The sequence below is a fragment of the Priapulus caudatus genome, unplaced genomic scaffold (assembly GCF_000485595.1).
Source record: "Priapulus caudatus unplaced genomic scaffold, Priapulus_caudatus-5.0.1 Scaffold42, whole genome shotgun sequence".
Lineage (NCBI taxonomy): Eukaryota > Metazoa > Priapulida > Priapulimorpha > Priapulimorphida > Priapulidae > Priapulus > Priapulus caudatus.
The window spans coordinates 209,942-221,768 of NW_014577103.1; positions in this window are offsets into that span (position 1 = coordinate 209,942).

Below are 11,827 nucleotides of genomic sequence, written 5' to 3' on the forward strand. Positions count from 1 at the left end.
AATAATTAGTGAGAAGACGAGGATCTTACATTCATATGCACAGTTGAATTTATTATATTTTTCCTGATAGACACTAAAACTCTCATATATAAGTAATCTGGATGTAGAATCTACCATAGGATATGTAGCAAACGTGGTTAATTATGTCAAAATAAAGATATGCATGTAGAATTAGGGAGGCTAGAGTATGCTGCTCCGTTGGAGGTCTTTAGCAGTAGCACACTAATGATAAAGTAGTTTAATTTCAATCCAGTATACCCCTAGACCTTTCCACTATAAAGTAAGGGAGAAAGAAATTTCATCAGCTAGGTCATCCATCTTTGATTGTCAATATATAGAGGACCTCGCAACAATGCGTAATGAGGAAACGATGCCCATCGTTGATGGAAGCCCATATTTAGGAATACCAGTCGAATATACAAGCTGGTGCCACTATCAATTTGGGACGTACGCTTAAGGTCCGTGTTAGCAAAGGATCATAGGAATGCGTATTGGAGGCCTCGAGTTCCAACGACATTTTCGTTTGTTGGGAGATGCCACCTGACCATCTTCACCAGAGGATGCTTTGTATTTGGCAATCAATGCACATTTTTGTGAAGATTGGAACAGGAGCATCAACCATTGTGTCCAAACATGGAATTAGATGGTTCAAGGGACGAATATCTCAGCCCAAGGCAGTATTTCCAGGGAGAGTCCAGATGAGGTGAAATAAAATCTTGTATAAGCCAATAGATGTCAATATGAAGAACACCTGTAGTGTATATTAATGGATTGTATCACGAGGTAGAAATCTCTCAGAGCGCCCATGAGGCCTGTGGAAGGTGAAGATCCCACAAATCACTGAATTCGCCATCCATCACCCTTACGAACATTGAGTCGCTGTCCTGGTCGTATCCTCTAGGTTTTGCCCGTCTCTCAGCCACTAGTGAAAGGGACTTGACAGACACCGCCACGCACAACTACTCACCACCGGGAATCCATAACGCTCTATCTAGACCGAACACTCCAGTTGTCGCGGTGACTTTCAAATATCACGAACCCGGCACTAAGAGGAAACGAGTTAAGGCATCTTCGGTCGGGCTTCTTTTATGCAACCATTCAGGAAAGCTTTTCACATCGTTTCGAGCAGTAAGGGGCTTTTTTTGTAACAAAAAGCTGTCAGCTCTTCGTTCCGTTGTTAATCACTAATGGCGACAATGAACACCGAGGAAGTTACGAACTAAGTGAGAATTTGTTGCAGTTGTTTGCAAGAAAATCTGACATCTGGAGAAAGGATTTGCCCAAGAGAATTTAGTTCGCAACCGCTGGTGAAAAGAAAACAATTATCTAAATTATTATGCAGGTACGGCGAGATTTCGATTCGGCTGAAGGCTTACTTTTGTCGAAAATGTGAGCGCGCTTTGAACCGGGTACTAGACTGGTACGCCGGTCGACACGTTCCACCACGCCTACACTGAACGTCAGTGTAGCGAAGGAATACTTTGCCGGAGTGAAGGTGGCGAATGGGTACCAGTCTAGGCTGGATAATCTTCCAGGCTACCTAAAGCTCGGTGCGATTGGGTCAGTCGCAACTCACCAGATAGCTACCAAGCTTTAAATGGCGGCTTACCGCCGTGTAAGTGTAGCCGATATGGAACTGTCGACCGGTAGCCAGTCTAACCCTAATCATGACTGAAATAGTTTGCGAAGTTATTTATATTGTTCGAACAATTCAAGAGAAAAAGCAAATTTTTGTAATAATTTATTATTTTAATTTAATAATTTATCTACCATTAACATAGATAAAACAGCCCATTTCTGGTCTTACAACGTCAATTATATTAATTTTTACCTCAGTTTCAATTTTCCGTCAGTTCACAGTTTACCTCACAGTTACGCCAATATCTATATTGTTATATACACTATATATATACACACATGTATATATATCAAGAGCTAGATAATACCTAGAGTGTAAACAAACGGAAAAACGGGAAATAGCTGCTATTTCACGACAACATTCTACTTTGCCTGCGATCTATGAATAATTTCATAGTATTGCATTAAGCCCAATTTCTTTGCTCTCTAAAACAAGAACCAACCGCCTTATCCAATACGATATCCTAGGTGGAGATATCGCTTCCTAAACCTCCCCTCCCAACATGCGCCTAAAACGCCGCTCGAATCCACTTCGTCCCCATCCTTTCACGCGTCTAAGCATTTCGCATAATCGGTTTCCGTCAGCCGCTTGGAGCGCTGCATTAATGGAGTTCACATGCCCAAATTTGGTACTCTATACTAGCTGCGTTGTAGAGACTTAATTAAAAAAAACATTGCCGGCATCCATCATGACGGGCCATTACCGCGCTAGGAAAAGATAATGGGAGATAAGGGCATAGGCGATGCCTCCGAAAGTCACCTCACCCTGCACTGCACCGGGCCGGAACGCCCAAATATCATTACATAAATATGTGGCGGAAAAAAACCGAACTTCACGAAGCACGCTTAGCGCGCGTGAAGGATGCGGACAGAAGTGGCAATTCGAGCCGGCGTTTTGGCATGTGGGAGGGGAGGTTTGGAGCCGGATATCTCCGCCTAGGAGTATCGTTATTGACAAGCGGTTGTGTCTTGTTTAGAGAGCAAAGAATTCGTTAATGCAAATACCATAAATTATTCTAGACTCGGCAGGCCAAAAGACAAATCATGTTCGTGAAATAGCCACTAGTTTTCCCGTTATTTCCGTTGTACACTCTAGGTATTAGTTAGCTCTTGATATATATGTATATCATACACATGTATATACCATTTATATATGTGTCGTGTATGCGTGCGTGCATGCAATGCGTGCGTGCGTGCGTGGTTTAGAATTAAATAAGCAATGATTAATTGATAGATCTCAAACACAATTAAGGTAATTTGTCAAATATATCAATATTATCAGTGTCAGTGCTTGTTAACAGAGGTAAGGTAAAGGCACAGATTTGCATAATGAAAAATGCAGACCTACTACTAGCTCCAGCCACATATCTTATACAGTAAAACGAGTAACTGCTTTATTTAACCCGATATTTCATATGCTTACTAAGTGACCAAGATCTTCTGATATGTCATCCCCCAAACTGACCAATTGGTTCCTATATATGTGCCGATGCCAACATGCATGCTTGTATTACAAGAGAAAAAGATGATTAAAGGGGAAAAGTGCGGAAAACAAAGCAGTGTCAAAAGCATCCGCAGGTATAAAATAGTGTGTCTGCATAGTTGTGCATCTTGATTAACTTTACTTTTAAATTAATGAAACCATTTAACTGAGTTTAATTGGTAACTTAAGTTTTAATCGGTACCGGCCGATATGTACGGAATCGGCGCTTTGTGGTGTGACAGTAAGCTATGAAGAGTCGCTGTGCACGTTGCATTTGTAATTCACAGAATTTCATTCGTGTATGCACAAGCTTTGGTGGCAAAGCTTCTGCGTTAGGTTTGCTTTTCGTACTGTTACGGCATGAAAATTGATCTCCCGCGTAGCTTAGTTGCTACCTAAACCGCTATTGATTTCAAATAGCAAAGAACTATTGCGCACACACACACACACGTACATAAGAGGCAGCACACAGGAGAGCTTAGAATCATCATGACTTTCAACGTAATGACTCCGGCGGTAATCAGCGAGAGCCGAATTCAGAGACAGGAGGTTTGAAACGAGGTTGTCTCAATATTTCGTCCACCCCCACGAGCCGCCAGCTGTCTCGCTGATTACATGGTGTGTGCGTGCGTTGCGGCGTGCGTGGTAATTGCATGTTGCGTGTGTCTGCGTGTGGCGTGTGGCGTGCGTGCGTGTGCTTGCGCGTGTTGTCTGTGTGTCTGTGTGTATGAAATCAGGAGTTTAATAATAGACAAATTTGTCTATTATTAAACTCCTGAATAGAATGTACATATATAATGTACATATATATGTATGTATATATTAATATATATATATATATACTAATAAGCGTATGTAGAAAAAATAGAATAGGGTGTTAAAATTTTAATCTAGGCAGCTTTCTAGCATCTATCTCTCTTTCATCAGCTATATAAAATATTTTGGAGTTTATATGTTTATCTAAAAATCAAATATTCAAAGTTCACTCGGCACGATTTTCATTGCGGTCAGGATTATATCGCGCGGCATGATGGCGGAACGTTTGCGCTCTTGTCGGCGTAGTTTATGTCAGATCTGGTTATGCTAGATTCTAGCACTGCGCTGGAATCGTTTCGCAGGCTTCCTTGAAGCCGAAGTGGGTAAATTCCAAGCAAATTGGAAAACACGAAAAAATACGAAAATGCCGAAAATGTGTCAGTTAGCCAGACAGTAACTGCCAGAGCAAGAATGAAAGTTCGGGGGGGGGGGCGCATGAGAAAATGTATCACACGTTGTCGAGACGGGTGTGTGTTTCAGTATAGGGGCACACACTTGGGACAGAGTCAGTAAATACTGAAAATAATATGAACGCACGTTCACAAATACTACCGCACTCTCAATTACATGTTCCACTGTTGTGTCACTGGTATTTCAACTTTGCCATTCATAAAAAACTAACAGCCGAACGCTCGCCAGCACTCGCCGGCTGCGAGTGTGCTGTGTTGCCATGATAATGGAATATATAAAGTATATATTAATAGTAATATAATATATAGTATATAATATATATAGTATATAATAGTAATATAAAGTATATATAACTTTATATATTATTATCATTATAATGGCGACACAGCCAGCACTCGCAGCGGCGAAGTGCGGAGCGTTCAAGCGTTAGTTTTTATGAGCGAAAGTTGAAATAGCAGGTGAGCACAAACAGCTGGAACTGTAATTGAGAAGGTACGGGTAGTAATTCGTGAACGATCAATTCATTATATTTTCAGTTTTACTGACTCTACCAAGTGTATTATAGGAGCACTGCACTGCAGTAACCCCTGTGCAGCTGGCATAAGCAGAGGCTCTGATTCTGCTCTTACATAATGAACAAGAATTATGATTGAACGAACAGGTAAGTTTCGTCGTACATTTCTCGCTTGCGCAACGACTCTCGAATCGCGGCGTTTCCCGCCGTGTCACGCGGCAGCCATCCACTTCTCGCCGCAGGTGGATACGTAGAGATTCATTCCACGCTAACGACTCGCCGAACCCGTGTTTCTAAATTGCAGATGCGGTTGCTTATTTGGTGATCCTCGTAGTTCAGCGCGCGGAACCATGAGGGGAGTGATCGGTGAGCCCAGGGTGAGTTGTCTTCCCCTGTCACTCACCTGCTGCCGCAAGATACAAGATTATCATCGTATTAGAGCGATATATATATCTCTTTATAATGACGCAGTTTTCATTTCGAAACCCTCTAATCTATCAGTAATTTGCATTAAAAAGCGACGGTTTTAAGACCTGGCCTAACCTTGTTGTGCCCTAAAATTCACAAATGGCGTTATTTTCTCACAAAAAAATTATCAGCGAACTAGACGCAATTACCAGATGAATAATAATATATATCAAGAGCTCATAATAGAATCTCTATATGAATCTCTATAGAAGCTCTATAGATCTCTATAGAATCTCTATTAATGAGCCTTTGAGTATATATTATATCTATATGAGTAGAATATATATATATATTTATACATGTATACATATCGAAAGTGGAATTTCTTACTTGCTGTCTATATGTATATATTTCTTATGCATTTGGGACCTGGTTCTACGTTTCCCATTTACTTGGTCTATACATGTTTCTTATGATATAATTTTGGTTGCATAAAAACCGCTGTATTTGATATGCGCGGTCGTTGCCTTGTCTTCATCATTGCATCTCGTTGGCAGCATGCAAGTCTAATCTCCTTACGTTAGGCAAATTCTTAAAATAAAATTGTTTTTTGGGGGGCTCTTAAATTCCTTATATGGCTTTACGCATTGTCACCTCACCGTCGTTGTGCCCGGGACTCTCCCTGTTATCCCCTCACCGCCTCGTTGTTATTGCAGCATGCAGTGTGTTCCCCCACCCCACCACCCCACGCCCTGTGCTGCGGCATTGGCACCTTGCCGTCCTCCCCTCGCCGTTGTCACCTCACCCTGTCGTCATTCCAGCATGCAAGTGCATCTACGTCAAACCTTAACTCAGCACACCATCAGCGTCGTCGCCTTAATTGTCTTCATCGTTGCATCTCGTTGCAGCATGCAAGTGCATCTCCTACGTCAACACCTTAACTCAGCACACCATCAGCGTCGTTGCCTTGTCTTCATTGTTGCATCTCGTTGCAGCATGCAAGTGCATCGCCTTCGTCAACACCTTAACTCACCCAGCCGTCACGTCGTCATCGCAGCGTTCGTTGCCCTTTGTCCTCATCGTTGCATCTCATTCATTGCCAGCATGCAAGTGTATCTCCTACGTCAACACCTTAACTCACCTCACCGTCACGTCGTCGTTGCAGCGTCGTTGCCTTGTCCTCATCATTGCATCTCGTTGCAAGCATGCAATGCATCTCCTACGTCAGCACCTTAACTCACGCACACCAATCAGCTCGTTGCCTTGTCCTCATCGTTGCATCTCGTTGCCAGCATGTAGTGTGTGCCCCCACGCACCCCACTACCCGCCCTGTGCTGTCGGCATTGTCACTTGCCGTCCTCCCCTCCCGTTGTCACCTCACCCTGTCGTCATTCCAGACATGCAAAGTGTATCTCCTACGCTCAGCACCTTATAACTCAGCCACCGATCAGCGTCGTGCTCTTGTCCTCATCGTTCATCTCGTTCGCAAGCATGCAAGTGCATCATCGTACCGTCAGCTCGCACAAGAAAGGTCGGCTACTTCACGTCGCCGAACTTCTCTCAACAGCCGTACCCGGACGACGTCCAGTGCCTGCTCTACACGTTCGCGGCACGGCGCTGACGAGATCGTTAGAACCACCTTCTCTCGAGTTTGACTTTCAGGCCCTCCCATCAACACAAGGTGAGTGGTGGAACTTTAGGTTGTGACCTTTAGGCTCCCATCACTACAGGTAAGTGTCCTGCTCATACACGTCCCGCGGACGCCGCAGTACGAAATCGTAGAACCTCGCTTCAAAAGAGTTTGACCTCCGGTCCCGTCAACGGCAGGTAAAGGCGGCGCTGCAATGTCAAGGTTGTAACATTTACCTTGTGACCTTTACCTCCGTCAATGAACAAGGTAAGTGGTGGCCTTCCAGGTATGACCTTCAGGTCTCCCGTCAATGGCAGGTGGATGATGACCTTGAGGTTGTGACCTCAGGCTCACCATCAAAGAGCAGGTAAGTGTGACGCCATTCAGGGTGTGTGACCTTCAGGCCTCCCATCAATGGCAAGGTAAGGTGGTGACCTTCAGGTTGTGACGCTTCAGGCTCCGTCATGCTTAATTTAAATTGCCTGCTCTACACGTTCCGCGGACAGCACGAGATGAGATCGTAGAAACTCACCTTCCTTTCGAGTTTGACGCTCCAGGCTCCATTCAACCACAGGTTTGTGACGCTGCCCAAGTCTGACCTTTTGGCGTCCTAACGTTTACATTGTGGACATCAAGGCTCCATCATTCGACAAATTAGTGACATCCCAGGTCGCCACCTTCAGGTCGTAATGGCTCAACATTGGGACCTTCAGGCTCACCGTCAATTCGCAAGTTAGTGACATTCACCAAGGTCGTTGACCTTCAGATCGTGACCTCAGGTCGTGACGCTTCAGCGTCGTAAATGTTCACATTGTGACTTTCATGGCTCGCCTTAAACATTGTTAAATGAAGCGCTCTTAGTGGCGCCACCATAGTTTGTAACCTTTCAGCTCTCCATAAACAACGGGTTAGGTGGCGGCCACCAAGGTCGTGACCTATCAGTTCGTAACCTTCACGTCGTCCACGCTTTAGTATTCCGTCAACGAGCGGCTTGGTCACAAAAGGCCTATGAATAAGTAAAATGCCTTCGACTTGTTGTTTTCCAAGTGCGGTGATGCAGGGACGTTGTTTCTAGAGCTGAACGAAGCATCCTTGAACGAACATAGAATAATAAAGGCCTATAAATAATAAATGCCTTCGACTTGTTGTTTTCCAAGTGCGGTGATGCAGGGACGGTTGTTTTTCTAGAGCTGAAGGCAGCATCCAGTGAACAAAAAACGTTTCAGAAATAATAAAGGCCTATAAATAATAAATGCCTTCGACTTGTTGTTTTCCAAGTGCGGTGATGCAGGGACGTTGTTTCTAGAGCTGAACGAAACATCCATGAACAAACGTAGAAATAATAAAGGCCTACAAATAATAAAAGCCTTCGTCTTGTTGTTTCCCAGGTGCGGTGACGCAGTGACGTTGTTCCTGGAACTCAACCAGGCGGCGGTGAACGAACACACGGCGCCGGACGCGGTTCTGTTGCGTTCCATCAACAACATCCCCGTCGTGAGCTTCTACTCCGCGAAGAACGTCGTCGTGTTCGAGTTTGCGACGGACGGCGTGTCGACCAACAACACGGGCTTCCAGGGAGAGTTCAAGTTCATGGAGAGCGGTGAGTTGAATTTATTATGAGATAAATCGTAATTACTATAATCGTAATGAGAGTGATAACAGTTCAAGTTCGTGGAGAGCGCGCGGTGAGTTGAATTTATTATGAGTTAAATCGTAATTAGTATAATCGTAATGAGAGTGATAACAGTTCAAGTTCGTGGAGAGCAGTGAGTTGAATTTATTATGAGATAAATCGTAATTACTATAATCATAATGAGAGTGATAACAGTTCAAGTTCATGGAGAGTGGTGAGGCCACAAATAAAAAAAGTATTGTTTGCCCTCACCAGACCCAGGCTGAAAAGTTTGGGTAGGTAGGTTAGGTTTTTTCTTTTTTTTGAAGGGGGATCTTTTTTACAAATCAGCATGGTGTCTTACATGCTCGCTTGTTGTGGAGATACCTTCTTTAATGTTGAAGATGTTGGTTTTTGCTTGTACATATAATCTATGCCTACAGGTTTATATAAATGTACAGCAGGATACAAATGTTTTTAAAAAAAAAGAATGGAGAAAAAAGATCAATAAAATTTTTCGAGTCGGCCTTTTTTTGGCGGGTCGGTCGGGTGAGGGCAAACAAACAATATTTTTATTATGGCCTGAGTGCTGCTTGCAAAACTGTTTTTACTCGTTCGTAATGTAATGTGTGATATAATCAAAGCATATGGAATGTAATGATTGGTAATTATTGTGTATCGACAGTTGATCGTAGTTAGAATAGTGAGAGCTACTAAGTTCATGGAGAGCGGTGAGTTGAATTTACTAGTGATCGGGAGTTACGCATCACAACAAACTTAGTTCTTACTTGTCCACAGGGGGGGGGGGTTATGGTTTCTTTTCAGATGTAAGAACATGAATGTTAATATATTATAATATAATGATATATAATATTACTTTATAATCTAATTATATCTATAATAAAAGTTTATTATATATATAATATATAATATAATATATATATATATTTATATATTAATATGATGCTATATATAAGCAGTGGCTAAGTTCATGGCATACATCACACTGCACCAGAGTTACGTCATTCAACATGTTCAATGTGCAGCTTTCACGAGACATTGACATTTTATTATATATATTGTTATACATTATTTGAAATGATGCAGCACCTAATTGATTAAAAGGCTTTTCTCACCTAATAATGGCCATTAGTAGTAATAATGTACGCATATTAGGCGTTCTAGATCATTAACCACTCCATATATACACTCTATGCCGAGAATACGGAAAAGGAGATATACTCAGGAGGGCGTGATGTGAAATTTATAAAAAATAACGTTGTAATGTAGTAAGGAGTATAGTAATGTCGTGTTATTATGTATTATTATTAGTATAAGTATTATTATAAATATGTTATATTATAAATATAGCGGGAACCCGGCGTTTGGCCGGGGAAATTCAGTGAGCCTTTACTTAGTGTGTGACCGGCTGGTTGAAAGGAAAATACCCGCCAGAAATCTAACTATCTGTCTATCCATGCATGCCATCCATGCATCCATTCATAGCATCCCATTCCATGCATCCATCGCCATCCCATCCATCGCATCGACGTCCGCGCCCATCCCATATCCCATCCCATATCCCATCCATTCCAATCTCATCTTCAATCGCATCCCAATGCCCAGTCCCATGACATCCATGGCGCATGGGAGAGAGAGAGGAGGAGAGAGAGTGAGAGAGAGAAAGAGAGAGAAAAAGAGAGGGGGAAGAGGGTGAGAGGGAGAGAGAAGGGGGGGGGGGGAGGGAGAGACACTATGCATATTTTAAACCCCACTGACGGAAAAACCTCAAGAGGGTTAAAAGAATGGATTACAACTGCCACTCCGACAGTGTTCGGCCAATAATCCTTCCTCTGTTTCTAATTAGCTGCGACTAATTGGTTCAGCATCATAGATGAACCTGCGATTAAATTCACAGCTATGCTAGGCAATATGTCTCAACAACGCACACACACGCACGCCCATGCACACGCACGCCCACGCACGCACGCCTAAGCACACGCACACATACACACACGCACGCACGCACGCACGCACGCACGCTCGCACGCACGCACGCACGCACGCACGCACGCACACACACACACACACATTTTCGAGCATGATATGCATGCGTTCGTGCTTGCGCGCGTTCGTGCGTGCGCGCGTGTGCGCGCGTGTGTGTGTGCCTGTGTGTGTGCTTGTGTGCGTGCTTGAACGTGTGTGTGTGTGTGGTGTGTGCGTGCGTGCGTGTGTTATATCAGTCTCCTTTATCCCGCCTTTCATCTGCACGTGTCTAGAATCACTAAGCCTCCAACAACAACGACACGACCCACCGCATTCATTGTTCTGCCACACAAAGACGCGCACACCTAGCTCTAGAACTACAGGGCTATAATTCTAGAGATAGCGCACACCAAACACGTGAAACATAAACCAGGGGCCCGTTGTCAGAAACAAAATTTGTCTTAACATTAACTTTTTCTCTTAGACCGTTGACAGAAACGCTGCGAAGTTACCTGAATGAAAAATCGTAGCAGATTTCCTTATAACAATACGAAACAAGGTGCTGTCGACGGTCTATGAGAAAATGTTAGTGTTACGACTAATTTTGTTTCTGACAACGGGCTCCTGGAGTGAATAATCACACAAATTTGTCTTTATTCAGCCCTGATATTTACCCAACTGCGCTCGCAAATCAACTATAGAATCACTGCGATAGATGACATCCAGCGTCCATAATAGAAAATGTCTATTATTTCTATCAAGAAATGATCTATTATGGACTCTTGATAGCATGGAGGCAGATGGCGAAAACATACTTCCCATTTAACGTATTACAGTCGAAAGCCGTATTACATGTATTAGAGGAAAGGTCTATGAAACGCACACGCGCACCGTAGTTTGCACTTCTAGTGTATCCCTCGAGTCAGTTATACAGTAAATCTACCCCTATAGCACGGACACCTGTCTATAAAGGACAACCTCTATAGCATGGACACCTGTCTATAAAGGACAGCCTCTACAGCACGGACATCTGTCTATAAAGGACAACCTCTATAGCACGGACACCTGTATATAAAGGACAACCTATATAGCATGGACACCTGTCTATAAAGGACAACCTCTATAGAACGGACATATTTCTATAAAGGACAACCTCTATAGCACGGACACCTGTATATAAAGGACAACCTCTATAGCACGGACACCTGTCTATAAAGGACAACCTCTATAGCACGGACACCTGTCTATAAAGGACAACCTCTATAGCACGGACATCTGTCTATAAAGGACAACCTCTACAGCACGGACATATTTCTATAAAGGACAACC